Source organism: Chiloscyllium plagiosum, unplaced genomic scaffold (assembly GCF_037043375.1).
Source record: "Chiloscyllium plagiosum isolate Xiang-an unplaced genomic scaffold, Cpla_swu_hap1 HiC_scaffold_4, whole genome shotgun sequence".
NCBI lineage: Eukaryota > Metazoa > Chordata > Chondrichthyes > Orectolobiformes > Hemiscylliidae > Chiloscyllium > Chiloscyllium plagiosum.
In genome coordinates, this window is record NW_028270142.1 from 63,307,880 (window position 1) to 63,322,461 (window position 14,582).

The 14,582-nt window shown below is 38.5% G+C and overlaps 1 long non-coding RNA gene across 2 annotated transcripts; it reads left to right on the forward strand.

Moving 5' to 3' along the window:
• Window positions 1-2,653: 2,653 nt before the first annotated feature.
• On the forward strand, window positions 2,654-10,406 carry LOC148150159 (uncharacterized). 2 transcript variants are annotated; one of them, XR_015756844.1, is made up of 2 exons: window positions 2,654-2,736; window positions 8,968-10,406. It is a non-coding gene; the product is annotated as an uncharacterized LOC148150159 (long non-coding RNA). The 2 variants fall into 2 exon arrangements; XR_015756845.1 differs by lacking the exon at window positions 2,654-2,736 and adding an exon at window positions 4,178-4,261.
• The last annotated feature ends 4,176 nt before the right edge of the window (window positions 10,407-14,582 follow it).

Here is a 14,582-nt window from a genome sequence, read left to right on the forward strand (position 1 = left end):
AAGCACACCACCCTCTGTGAAAAAAAAGTTTCCTTTTAAGTCTTTTTTAAATCTTTCACCTCTCACCATAAACCTATGCCTTCTAGCTTTGGACTCCCCTATCCTGGGTAAAAGACTTTACTATTCACCCTATCCATGCCCTTCATGATTTTATAGACTTCTGTAAGGTTATGCCTCAGCCTCCGACACTCCAGGAAAAACAGCCCCAGCTTGTTCAGCGTCTCCTTACAAATCAAACCCTCCAGCCTTAGCAACATTTATCTACATTTTTTTCTGAATCCTTTCAAGTTTCACAACATCTTTTCTATAGCAGGGAGTCCAGAACTGAACACAGTATTCCAAAAGTGGCCGAACCAATATCCTCCCAACTCCTATATTCAATGCACTGACCAATTAAGGCAAACGGACCAAATTATCCTAATTAACCTGCGACTCTGCTTTCAAGGAACAATGAGCTTGCACCTCAAGGTCTCTTTGTTTGGCAACACCCTCCAGGACCTTATCATTAAATGTATAAATCCTGCCCTGATTTTCCCTACCAAAATGCAGCACTTCATATTTACCTAAATTAAACTTTATCTGCCACTCCTCAGCCTATTTGCCCATCTGATTAAGGCCCTACTGAGGTAACTTTCTTCACTGTCTACTTCACCATCAATTTTGGTGTCATCTGGCTAAAGGGATGGTGTCGGAGGAATGGCTTTAGATTTTTGGATTATTGGGATAGCTTCTGGGATAGGTGGAACACTGTATCAGCTGAACAAGTTGCACCAATAGCGTCGTAGAGTCATATAGCATGGAACCAGACCTTTCAGTCCACTCGTCCATGCTGACCAGGTTTCCCAAATTAAACTTGTCACATTGCTTGTGTTTGGCCCTATTCATGTACCTGTCCAAATTTCTTTTAAATATTGTAACAGTACTTATATCTATCACTTCCTGTGATAGTTTATTCCATATATGCACTACCCTCTATGTGAAAATGTTGTCCCTCAGGTCCCTTTTAAATCTTTCCCCCTCACCTTAAAATTATGCCCTCTAGTTTTGAAGTTCCCCCATCTGAGGGAAATGACCATTGCTATTCACCTTACCTATGCCCCTCGTGATGTTATAAACCTCTAAAAGGTCACCTCTCAACCTCCTACGGTCCAGGGAAAAAAGTCCCAGCCTATCCAGTCTCTCCTTATATCTCCAACCATTCAGTCCTAGTAACATCCTTGTAAATCTTTTCTTCACTCTTTCCAATTCAATAATATCCTTCCTATAGCAGGGTGACCAGAAATGTACACAATACTCCAAAAGTGGCCTCACCAACATCCTTGACAGCTGCAACATGATATCCCAACTTCTGTACTCAATGTTCTGACCAATGAAGGCAAGCATACCAAATGTCTTCTTCACTATCCTATCTACCTGTGAGTCCACTTTCCAGCATCTATGAACCTGCTTTCCAAGGTCTCTTTGTTCAGCAACACTTCCCAGGACCTTACCATTAGATGTAAAAGTCCTGTCCTGATATAGCACCTCACATTTATCTAAATTAAACTCCACCTCCCACTCGGTCCAGTGGCCCATCTAATCAAGATCCTGTTATACTCTGAGGTAACCTTCTTTGCTGTCCACTACACCTCCAATTTTGGTATCATCTTCAAACTTACTAATTGTGATAGCTTCTGGGATAGGCGAGTCCCTGTATTAGCTGAACAAGTTGCACCTCATAATGTCAGAGAATCATACAGCATGGAAACAGACCTTTCAGTCCACTCATCCATGCTGACCATGTTTCCCAAGTTAAACTTATCACATTGCTTGTGTTTGGCCCTATTCCTGTACCTGTCCACATGCCTTCTTCACCACCCAGTCTACTTGTGATGCCACTTTCAAGGAACTATGCACCTGAACCCCTGGTCTCTCTGTTTGACAACACTCCTAGGGCCTACCATTAACTGTGTAGGTCCTGTACTTGTTTGTCTTGCCAAAATGCAACACCTTGGATTTATCTAAATTAAACTCCATTCACCCCTCCTTGGCCCATTGGCCCAGCTGAGCAAGATCTCATTGACCTTTTACATAACCTTCTTCCATTAAACCACCAATTTTGGTGTCATCCGCAAACTTACTAACCATGCTTCCTATATTCTTACACAAATCATGTACATAAATGACAAACAACAGTGGACTCAGCACCAATCCTGCGCTCACAGTCCTCCAGTCTGAAAAACAAACTGCTACCACCAACATTTGTCTCCTAACATGAGGCCAATTTTGTATCCAATTGGCCAGATCTCCATGGATCCCATGTTATCTAATTTTATCTAACTCTGATTATAGAACTTATTAATCAGAATAAATGTGCTGCCTTGGCAGATCTTGTCAAACTGGACATTAATTACTGTAATGCTTCAGTACCATCGTGAGATTTCATGTCACAAACATGGAAATGTTATGAAGTACCAACACTAAGCTGTAATATATTTCACATTGATATTCAGTGATCATACAATGGGTGTCAAGTGGTTTTGGTCTCTGAATTAGTGAAAGAACATTGAGGCCTTGGAGGCGGTATAGAGGAGATTTATTAGGATAATGCAATAGTTAACGGACTTCAGTAGAGAAGCTGGGCTTGTTTTTTCAGCAGAGATGGTTAACATGACTTTGACTAAGCTGTTCAAATATTGTAAGGATTAGCAACATTAAGGAGAAGTTGCTTTCACACTTAGGAAAGTTGATAACCAGGTAAGTTAGTTTAAAAAATCGTGGATTTAAGTTGTTTTTTTTTCAATTAGTTATAATCTGGAATGCAGATGTTACAGAATTGAACGGATGGAATTGCATTCAACTGTAGCAATTCTACAGGGATTTGGATATAACCTTGAAATGGAAGTATTTGGGGTAGGTCAAGAGGAGTGGGAATAATTGGATTCGGGACCAATTGAGACTAATCCAAGGAGCACAATGGGCTGAGTATCCTTCTGTATTGTATGATTTCTGACATAGGTAGGGTGCAGACTGTGTAGAGCATAAATACTGCCTGGACTAGTTGCACTGAACGATAAATTTCTTTTTGTATTGTAAAATATCTGCCTTAATTCAGTCCTTCCTCTTATCTATTTCTCTGTATTTTAGTTGTACCTATTAGTCTCATTGTTACCAAGCCTCTTGATACCATGTTTTGCTTGGTTGCCTTGATTCTAGCTCATGCTTCCAATAACTTTGTGGGGAAAAAGATTTAAAATCTAAACATGCTATTTTTAAGTGAATTCCTCACATCAGCGAAATCTGTCCCATTATTTCCTGGAACAAATGGCAAATATGTCAAAATGATGGAACATTGAAAATCAAACCCAAATAATCGAAGTAAAAACAGCATTAAAATTATTACACAATTTACTATTAATTGAGATTAATTGATTTGTTTTAATCATGAAATATTAAATGAGTTCTACCTTCATTAATAGAGATACATACCACAGCTATGTAAGCTGGAGTCCCTAAATTTCAGCACTGTTATGATTTTGTATGGAAATGAAGAGAGCTTGGATAAGACCAGGAAATGGCCAACATGTGTGATTAGCACACATCTGTTCAAAGCATTGCAGGAGGTATGTTAAATCTGCTCAGCCTTCTCTTTTAAATGATTTCTGTGAACTGTAGATACTACACGCTGCATGCATCAACAGGGAACCCAGTATCACATGTGTCTAGTGCTACTTAAAGGCAGCCTGAACGTCTAAAAGGAGAAGTGCAGTCTGATTGTAACTAACTTGTACTAACTATTTACTGGCATTATTTTGTACAATGGTTGAACATGGCGGAGATGTCCTATGTTCCCACAGATAGGGTACATGCAGGAAGGATGAGTGCCCGGCTGAGGAGTCTAGAACTGAGGACATAGACTCTGAATAAGGAACAAGTTGTTTAGAACTAAGATGAGGAGGAATTTCTTTATTCAAAGTGTTGTGAACCTTTGATTTTCACTACTCTAGAGAGCTATGGAAGCTAAATTAATGAGCAAATTCAGTACAGAGGTTGGTAGATTTTTAGGTATTAATGACATTAAGGAATATGGGAATAGTGTGGGAAATTGTCATTGAGGAAGGTGATCAACCATGATTTAGAATGAGAGCAGACTACAGGGACTGAATGGTCTATTAATGTTCTTATGTTTCATACAGAGGGGTTATCCAGACAGATACTCAGGTGCTAGTGGGAAGAAGTAGCAGCAGAGGTCAATACCAGGAACGTTGCTTGTTGAACTTGGGTAAGTGCAGGAAGAGGTTTAATGTGCTGATATGATTCTCAGCATGAATCGCTTCATCTTCCAAAGCCATATCCTACCAAGTGCACTGTTAGTCTCATCCACTACTCATTTCACAAGTTCACCATCACCCATTTACAACAATCTTTATCATTCAGGACAGAACCCTTCAATTCAAATAGTTTAGCTTATCCTGACATTTAGCATTGTTGCAAACCTTACATACACAACTTACCTCTCACTCACTTTGGCAGCTATTCAAATGCGATACATATTCAGATACACTGAGTCTATGTTTGTCCTTTTGTTATTTTTACAATCTATAACTTTACTTGCTGCTGCATTCTTAAAGTTGTGCACTGTCATTTCCTGCAATGTTCGATTATCATTACTCTAATAGTTACCTTGCTCTCTTGCCTTATTCTCTCCTTTTAATTCATCACATACTCCCGTACTTGCTCCCTTGCCTTACAGGTTAGTTTAACTTCCTCTGGAGTCCATAGTAAGTGTCCTGAAGCTTGGCACTGGATGGATAACAAAATCTTTGGAACAAAAACAGGAATTGTTGGGGAAAATTAAATCATAATTTCTTTCCTTTGAATTTTTATTAAGCTGCTGTTCGAACTCCTTTGCCCATTTTCAAACATTTATTTATTAGCTAACCTATGAATTAAAAAACCTTTCTGGCCATCTCCTGCACTGACTTGTGTGGGATCTTGCTTTTGATCAATAGGCCACTGCATTTCCTCCGCATCTTCTTCTTTTGTCGTGATTTTTTTATTGTGGACAGAAATGGGAAAAGAATTGTTTTAAAATCAAGGATTACTGGAAGATTGCTGTATGTTTTGAAAACAAATTACCTGACCCTTATTATAAACTCCACTTATATAGCAGCAGTAATTGAAGAATGATATGCAGATGAACTGAAGCTGAGGAGTTATGTAAATACAGTCCATTCTGCTAATACGCAGTAGTTCCGTTCTCGTGCAACCCCATGTTATAAGAAAATTGTGTAATAGCAGCACCATTTAAAATAATGTGACCAGAATCGCATTATAACCAATACATGCTTTATAAATTTGTGCTTTAGAAACAGTGTCCCCAATTCATCAATCGCTTTACAGTGAATTTGCGTTAATAAAATGCACGTTATAGCAGAACGACCTGCATTGGAGCTTTGGTTGGTAACAAGAAGCTAATTGATCTATATTGATGTCAAAGGCCACCTGCCTGCCAACAACTTTGTGACTGGTTCTCAGGTACTTGAACAGCTTGGTGCTACGAACAAGGCATTGAGAAAGTAGGTTCAGATCTCCATCAGTTTAGGAATCCTCTCTGTTTACTGCAGTCAGCTATTTTTTACCTCAAGAGAAGAAGTTTACTTTTCCTCTAGCAGTTCGCTGTATCTGTGAATTTAATGATGCCAAAGATCTTTTATAAGTGAGACCGGCCCCCTGTGTCTCCTGCAAAAAGTGAAAGCCTCCAGAGAAGGGTGACTGGAAAACAATGTTCTGACAAGCACAAGAAGCATCTCAGCATGTGTATGTGTATTTGTATATGTATGTGTATTAGAGTTATATACTGACAGTTCATCATTGTTTACCTGTAGTTAGCATCTAATTACTTGTAATACAGTATTGTTTAGTACAGAAGCTTATTCCATGCTTTCTGTTAACCTACATCTGAAAGTCAGTAAATTGGGGTGTCAGTGCAAACTTTTTAAAATCTTTAACTTTTGTGATGACTCTGGGAATAGTAGTTTTGATTTCCAGCCTGAGGCAAATCATACTTTATTGTTTATAAAATGCTTTGGGATGCCTTAAAGCAATGAAAATAAATTTTAGACTTTGTCTTTATTTAGGTTAGATTCCCTACAATGTGGAAACAGGCCATTTGGCCCAAAAGGTCCACACCAACCCTCCAAAGAATAACCCACTCCCCTAACTAATGCACCTAACACTATCGGCAATTTAGCATAGCCAATTCGCCTGAGCTGCACATCTTTGGATTGTGGGAAGAAACCTTTGCAGATGCAGGAGAATATGCAAACTTCACACAGTCGCCCGTGGCTGGAATCAAACCTGGGTCCCTGGCGTTGTGAAGCAGCACTGAGCCACCGTGCCACCCTTGAGTAGCCATTGAATAATTCAAATATGCTTCCAGAACATGCAGATAGTCCTGCTGATCTTGAAAGGCTGGTTGTACATAATCTTAACACTGAACAGAGTAAGAGATTGAAAGCTATATTGTAGTGCTTTCTTTACCAAACCTTAAAATGAATAATCAAAGTCTTTGTAAAGTAAACAGTCCTGATGGGGAATTAGATGCATGAAACCAGTGAGCCACTGATTTCAGAAACAGTGTCCAATAACTTTCCAGTCCCATATCTCTTGCCTGCATTCCACAGAATGAAATTTCTACATCCTACTCCATTTATAACCTTTTCACACTTCCTCTCTAAATCAGAATGATAAATTTGACAGGCAGCAAAAATGCCATCTCATCTTATGAGAAAATAAAAACCATGCAGTTAACGGAACTTTTTGTCAGGTATTACATATTGCCACTGGGTATGAAGTCCTTCCATTAGGGAATAGTGAGTTTTGGTTGTTTAATGGGGCATGAGGCTTTTGTACTGAGTTTCTTCATAATAGGGAATGGTTTCCCTTAAATGCTTCAGTTAAATGAGATGATTTATCAACTATAAAACTTAGTACTGCCATAACTTGCAAAGCAATTTGACAACTTTTAGTTTTAATGCGTGATTTTGATCCAGAAATGAGTGAAGAACAGGGTATTCCATTCCATGCTTTACTTGGCAAATTTAAATTGCATTCATCATGACATATTTATGCCTTCAGTGCTTGAATGTTGGAGGAATCCGCCAGTCCCAGAATCTTCTAAATTTTTTTATTTAACCTATTTTTTTCTAATCAACCTATTCGGAGATATTATTACACACCTCTGGAGCAGGTGGGACTTGAACTTGAGCCTCTCAGTCCAGGGGTAGGGGCATTACCACTGCATCACTAGAGGGTCCCCACCCCACAATCTTCTAAAATAGTTCCTCTAATTCAGGCCTCCTGAACATCCTTAATTTTAATTGCTTTACAATTGGTGCCCATTTCATCATTAATAAGGTTCTAAAATCTGAAATTTATTTCTTAACCTCTGCTTCTCATTTTTCTTTCTTCCTTTCAGACACTTCTTACAACCTACTTTGCTGTTCAAGCCTTTAGTCTACTGCCCCCAAATCTCCTTAATATGACTTGATATAATATATTTCACTTTAATGCTTCTGTGGAGTGCCTTAGACAGTTATAGTCCATTAAAATGCCATACAAATGCACATTGTTGTTGAATCATTGATGTAAAATTCAACTTTGGGAGGGGCAGAAAGATGTTGAGCCACCTTTTTTTGTGAAATTGAGTTTAAAGGATTGAGGACATACCTAATTGTTTTCCTTTTTAAACATTCAATGAAATGACACATTTTTAAAAAATTTTAACTTGGTATTTCTTGAAAGCCACATGGGTCCAAACAATTGCTGGTCCCATTTGCTTGAAGTCACTTTGGGGAAAGCACCTAACTGCATTTATGATTGGGTTTTATGACTGTTCTGATGGGATGTGCTTATGTTAAGACCATCCTTCTGCATATGCTGTACCTACCACCAACTGAACGTTCTATATCTCGTCCTGTTTTGTCTTCAAAAACTAAGACTTATTAGCTCAACATTTTTATTCTCACAAAGTAAATCTCTGCAGAGAGAAAGTCCTGTTTTTCTGTGTGTGAGAATTGGGTTTATGGAGAGGTCAACATTTGTATTTTAATATTATAAACCAAGTTTGTTAAGCATTTTTATATATTCATTGAATGACTTTTTATAATGCATAACTCTGTAGTAAATAATTAATTATTTTGTATTTATTAAATATCTCTGCTTGAAGGAACTTTTTATTCCATGTGTTACATGGAGGAAGCATATAATGAACTTACCAAGAACTAAGTAAAACAATTAAATTTCTGTTGTGAAACCTGCAGAAGTGAAACTAGAGATAGACAATGCATTACTCCTATTTTAGTTATAACAAATTCATTATATATTTTACTAACTTTTTCTTCTATTGACTTGATAGAAGTGCCACTACATATTCCTCTACATTGGTGAGTCCTGCATAAACCACATGACCAGAAGCTTAAATGAACCAATCCTATCAATACTGAGGCAGCAAAAGTAGGACAGAGGCTGCATACTTTGTGACAGCTAATTACCCCTGACTTCTGTCTGCAAGGCTCACATCAAAGGTTCATTACAATATCTGCCATTTATCACTCTCAAGGCAACAGCATGTGATATAGAGAATGCATTGAAGATCTCATTGAGATCACCATCTCCATAAAATATCAACAGTATGTTATTGGGCCCAGCTGCAACTAAAACCTTATATCTAAATTAACAGTCAATTTAGAAATCAAATAAGTTGAACATATTTGCATGTGTTGCATTTTTTTGTTCAGCTCTGCTTTCCCATGGTCAGTGTAATAGATCAAGGATATTTAAATGTTACATAAGAATGAGCAGATGCCATTGTCAGTCCAATTTTCCTGATTTTAGTTCCCCATTTTTATGCTAGAAGTCATGTCAATGTTTCTGGACACATTTTGAGGATGGTCTGATTTTATCTACTATATTCTCTCTCTTCAGGTGCCATGGCCCAAGAGGATGTGGAGAAAATGGATTCCTCTGTGAAGCTTGTTCCTGAGATATGGATAATCTTTGAAGCAGGAGACTCATCAAGACTTTTACTCACCTGAACAATCTGATCAGAAGTCTAAAGAACGACAGCTTCATGGTGTGCCAGATACAGAGTCGTAGATATTGCAACAAGTTTTGAGTAATGGTGCATGAGACAAGACCATAATTTTCAACAAAGGAATGGAGCAGTTCCAGCATTCTTGAAGAAGTGATCGAACATATACTTAACAATTTTCAAACCCACTCAGACAAACGATTGTTTCTTTTTCTCCCTGTAATGAATCATGGAAGCAGATGATCCCAGCACGTCTAACGCCACACATTTCTCCCTGTCACTGTTTAAAATTTGTTGGAGCTATGATTTGACACCAGTGCTAAAGTATTGTTGCACTAACATGACCTTACATCAGCAAGGCAATCACTCAAGAGGTGTTTTTCAAATAAACCAAATAAATGGCATAAAATTATCCTTCCTCTGGCTTCAGAAGAAAATATCAAAATTGATCAAAAATCGTCCTCCAAAGGCCAGCTGAGGAGCTGTAAAAGGCAAACGTTTCAGCATACTTTTGCTGTCTCATTACTGAAAGGCATAAAAGTGGAAGCTATCTTTGATGATAAATATTTTAAGCTTTTTAAAACAATATAAGTTTCACATGTATAAGCAAAATTCATCCCCTTATAAACATGGTTTTTGTACCAATCATCTTCAGAAGACAGCATCAAAATATACATGAAAACATGACGTAAAAAAGAGTTATGACTAATTGTACTATTCATCTACTCTCTATTGAAAGCATCCAACATTACTGCAATGAACAACCATGACTCATTAGTTGAGTCAGAACCATTGAAAACTTCCCAGCTCAGACTTCAGTAACCCTGTGAAGGCTAAAAGTATGCTAGCAACCGATATAAAGTTGAACAATGGAAATCACCAAGGGAAATGTGACACCTGCTGCAAACTGTCTTCTCAAAAACGCCACATTGATACATATGTACATGTCACAGTTATTGACTATGCATAAATGAACATGAATTAAGAGAATCTGAGACTGTACAAATATTAGATACATTAGCAGCCTGCTCATGAACTTGATCATCCTCAAAGCTTGATATAATTCAACTATATTCATAAGGTTTATAACTTGCACTAATTTATCTATATCTGCTTTATTTTTATTTCCGTTGAGAAATCTTTCATTTCATGCCTACTTATGTTGCTTTTGGGAACTCAGAAGTATCAAATAGCAACAATAATAGAAAAACTTAGCACTTTGATCCTTCTGCCTGTCCTCAACCATCAACCACATGTTTCAGCTATTATTTCAACCATCTTTTGGTACAGCCCAATTTTATTTCTGTCATTAAACCACCTCCAGTTAACTAGCTTTACGGATCCTTGTTCTCGTTTCATATTCAACTTGTCGACTGTATCATCCAACATTTTGCAAGCTCCTGATATTTTGAGGCTCGAATGGTTGGTATTCAACAAACAAAGCCAGTTTCAGAGGGAATAAAATCTTTTATATTTTGCATTTAACTAATAAATTGTGAAGAATGGGCAAGATTCTGTTAAATTACCTCACCTAGCTCCCCAAACATTTAACACAGAGTTTTACATGTTAATTCTTATGGAGAACTACATTAATCTGCGCAATCTATTCCTGTGTTATAGAACTCCTGCTGAAAATGTCAAGTTATCATCATTTATTTGTGCCTTCCTTTTAGCAGATGGATTTGTAGTATGGCTGTTATGATATTATTCTACTCATTTCTTATCTGTATTTTACCTTGAGAGCTTCAGTATTAAATTCTTTATATTGACAGTTTGCAAATTATCAGGCATTTTCATATTATTTACAGTTCAGTTATAAATTATTTATAATTTTAAAAATTATACGCAGTGGCCCAGTGGTTAGTACTGCTGTCTCACAGCACCAGAGTCCCAGGTTTGATTCCAGCCTCGGGCGACTGTCTATGTGGAGTTTGCACATTCTCCCTGTGTCTGTGTGGGTTTCCTCCGGGTGCTCCGGTTTCCTCCCACAGTCCAAAGATGTGCAAGTTAGGTGAATTGGCCATGCTAAATTGTCCATAGTGCTAGGTGCATTAGTCAGCGGGAAATGGGTCTGGGTAGGTTACTTTTCGGAGGGTCGGTGTGGACTGGTTGGGCCGAAGGGCCTGTTTCCGCACTGTAGGGAATCTCATCTCATCTAATCTTTATTCATCAGATTAGCAGAATTTCAAAGCCAGTTTCTTTTTTAAAACTGAATTGCTTTTGAACAGATGTTAGCATTGCTGACAAAACCTTTGTTGACCATTCTATTAATGGCTGAAGGACTTGCTGGGACCTTTTCAGAGGAATGTATAAGAGTCAAGCTGTGGGTTGAGAGTCAAATATCTTCCAAACCAGATGTTTTGAATGTCAAATTGAGTTTTCCTCTGACCGTCAGCAGTGGTATTGTTGTCAGCTTTTACTCCTTTCAAATCTCACCATCAGTAAAGTGGGATTCAATTTCATGGCCCCAGAAAATTACTTTAAAGCTCAAGATTGCCAATCCAGTGACATTACCAATGTGCTAGCACTTCTCCACTACGCAACCACCTCCACAATTGCTTTCCTCTGATTTTTTTTTTGTGTTTGTGTGTACATGCATTTAAGTGTGAATAGAATGCATGTTGATACAATCAATGGGAAAAGTTGAACAAATCCAATTTTCAGGAAGAAGATTTGTTTGGTATTTTTGGTTTGGAACACCACAATGAGAAAAATGTGTAAGGTTCTGTTAGCTCTGTAGGCCTAGTTCTGAAACCTTCTCAGTGTATGTTTTTACCCATTAATTCCTAGGGAGAATTGTATTAATCAGTGCTTATCTTGCAAGCATTCAATCTTCTGACAGATCTGACATGCTTTAAGCTTTAATTTTAAAGTATCTGTCCCTGTGGATTTATTGTAGATAATCCTTAACAGGTTATTAAGCTTTTAAATCTGTAGTCGATATAACTGCTGTTAGTGATATTAGAGAATGAATGTTTGATGGATTCATATGACATCACTGTGTAAGCTACAGAACAAATTGTTTTTCAATGTGTTAACATCTAACAGAGCATTTAGAGGAATATTGTGCATATTGTCCTAAACCTTTCTTCATTAACAATCTCAACATGTAATTTCTGGGTTTAGATTGGTTTATACTCATTGAAGTTAAGAAAAATGAGGGATCTTATTGAAGCATATAAGGTTCTCAGAGGGTTTGACAGGGTAAGATGCAGAAAGGTTGTTTCTCCTTGGGGAAGAGTCCAGGATGAGAGGCCATAATAAGGTCAGAATGAGGTCATCAATTTAAAACAGAAATGAGGAATATTTTCTACTTTCAGGGGGTAGTGAAGCTATAGAATTGTTTACTGCAGAGGATGGACAAGTCTGGGTTGTTAAGTGTATCCAAAAATGAGGTAGACAGATTTTTAATCAGTAAGGGAATCAAGGATTATGGGGATAAGGTAGGAAAGTGGAATTGAGAATTATCAAATCAGCCAAGAGTTCATTGAATGATGGAGTAAACTCGATGGAGCAAATGACCTACTTCTGCTTCTATGTCTTACGCTGTGCCGGTCTTTAGGGACTGCATTTTTCATCCATGGACTACAAATTGGCAGTTACTCCAGCTCATGTCTGTGCAGCATAAATTATAGATTTCAGTTGTTGTCTTGACCAAACTGCATTGTCCATGGCTGAGCATGAATAATTGGCAGTTTATATCAGCTGATTACTTCAATTTTTTGACTAATGCTTCAAGGTGCTGTTACTCAATCCAAGTTCCATTTAAGAACATAGAACAGTCCAGCATGATACAGGCCCTTCAGCCCTTGATGTTGTACCAACCTTTTATCCTTCTGTAAGATCAAATCAACCTACATACCTTTCATTTTACTATCATCCATGTGCCTATCCAAGAGTCGCTTAAAAGTCCCTAATGTCTCAGACTCTACTACCACCACTGGCAGTGCATTTCACACACCTACCACTCTCTGTGTAAAGAACCGACCTCTGATATGTCCCCTAAACCTTCCTCCAATCACCTTAATGTTATCGTGATAGCGATTTTTGCCCTGGGAAAAAAATTCATTTTATCTATGTCTCATCATCTTGTACACTTCTATCAAGTCGCATCTCACCCTTCTTCACTCCAATGAAAAAAGTCTTAGCTCCCTCAACCTTTCCTTATAAGACAGATCCCCCTGTCCGGCCAGCATTCTGGAAAATCTCTTCTGCACTCTCTCCAAAGCTTCCACATCCTTCCCATAATGAGGCAACCAGAACTGCACACAATATTCCAAGTATGGTCTAACCAGGGCTCTATAGAGCTGCAGCATAACCTTGTAGCTCTTAAACTCAAGTCCATGCTAATGAAAGCCAACACGCTATACACTTTCTTAACAACCCTATCAAGTCGGGTGGCAACTTTGAGGAATCTATGAACATGGACCCCAAGATCTCTCTGTTCCTCCACACTGTCAAGAATCCTGCCTTTAACCCTATATTCTGCTTCAAATTCAATCTTCCAAAATGAATCACTTCACACATTTCCAGGTTGAACTGGAAACTTAGCTGCCACTTATCAGCCCAGTTCTGCATCCTGTCAATGTCCCCTGCAACCCACAACAGCCCTCCACACTATCCACCACTCCACCAACCTTCGTGTCATCAGCAATCTAACTAACCCACCCTTCCACCTCCTCATCCAAGTCATCTATAAAAATCACAAAGATCAGAGGCCCCAGAGCCGATCCCTGTGGAACACCACTGGTCATCAAGCTCCAGTGGTCTTCAGTGGACCAGCCAATTCTGTATTCAGGTAAAAACAATGACTGCAGATGTTGGAAATCACAGCAGTTCAGGCAGCATCTGAGGAGCAGGAAAATCGACTTTTCGGGCAAAAAGGTATAGAGGCCTGAACTGCTGTGCTTTTCCAGCACCACTCTAATCCAATTCTGTATTCAATCAGCCAAATTTCCCTGTATCCCATGTCTCCTTACTTTTTGAATGTACAAATCTTCCCAAAACTCACTTTTTGAACGAGCCTACCATGGGGAACCTTATTAAACACCTTGCTAATATCCATGTACATCACACCCACTGCTCTACCTTCATCAATGTGTTTTGCCACATCCTCAAAAAATTCAGTAAGGCTTGTGAGGCATGACCTGCCTCACAAAGCCATGCTGACTATCTCTAATCTAACTATGGTTCTCCAAGTAATCATAAATCCTGTTTCTCCTTTACAATAATTTGTCCAACACAGATATAAGACTGACTGGTCTTGATTCCTAGGATTATCCCTATTCCCTTTGTTGAACACGGAAATAACATCTGCCACCCTCTAATCATCTGGCACTACTCCAGTGGACTGTGTGGATGCAAAGATCATTGCCAAAGGCACAGCAATCTATTGTCGCGCTTCCTGTAATGACCTCCAGTATATCCCGTCTGGGCCAGAGGACTTATCTATCCTCACACTTTTCAATATTTTCAGCACATCCTCCTTCTTAACATCAACCTGCTTGAG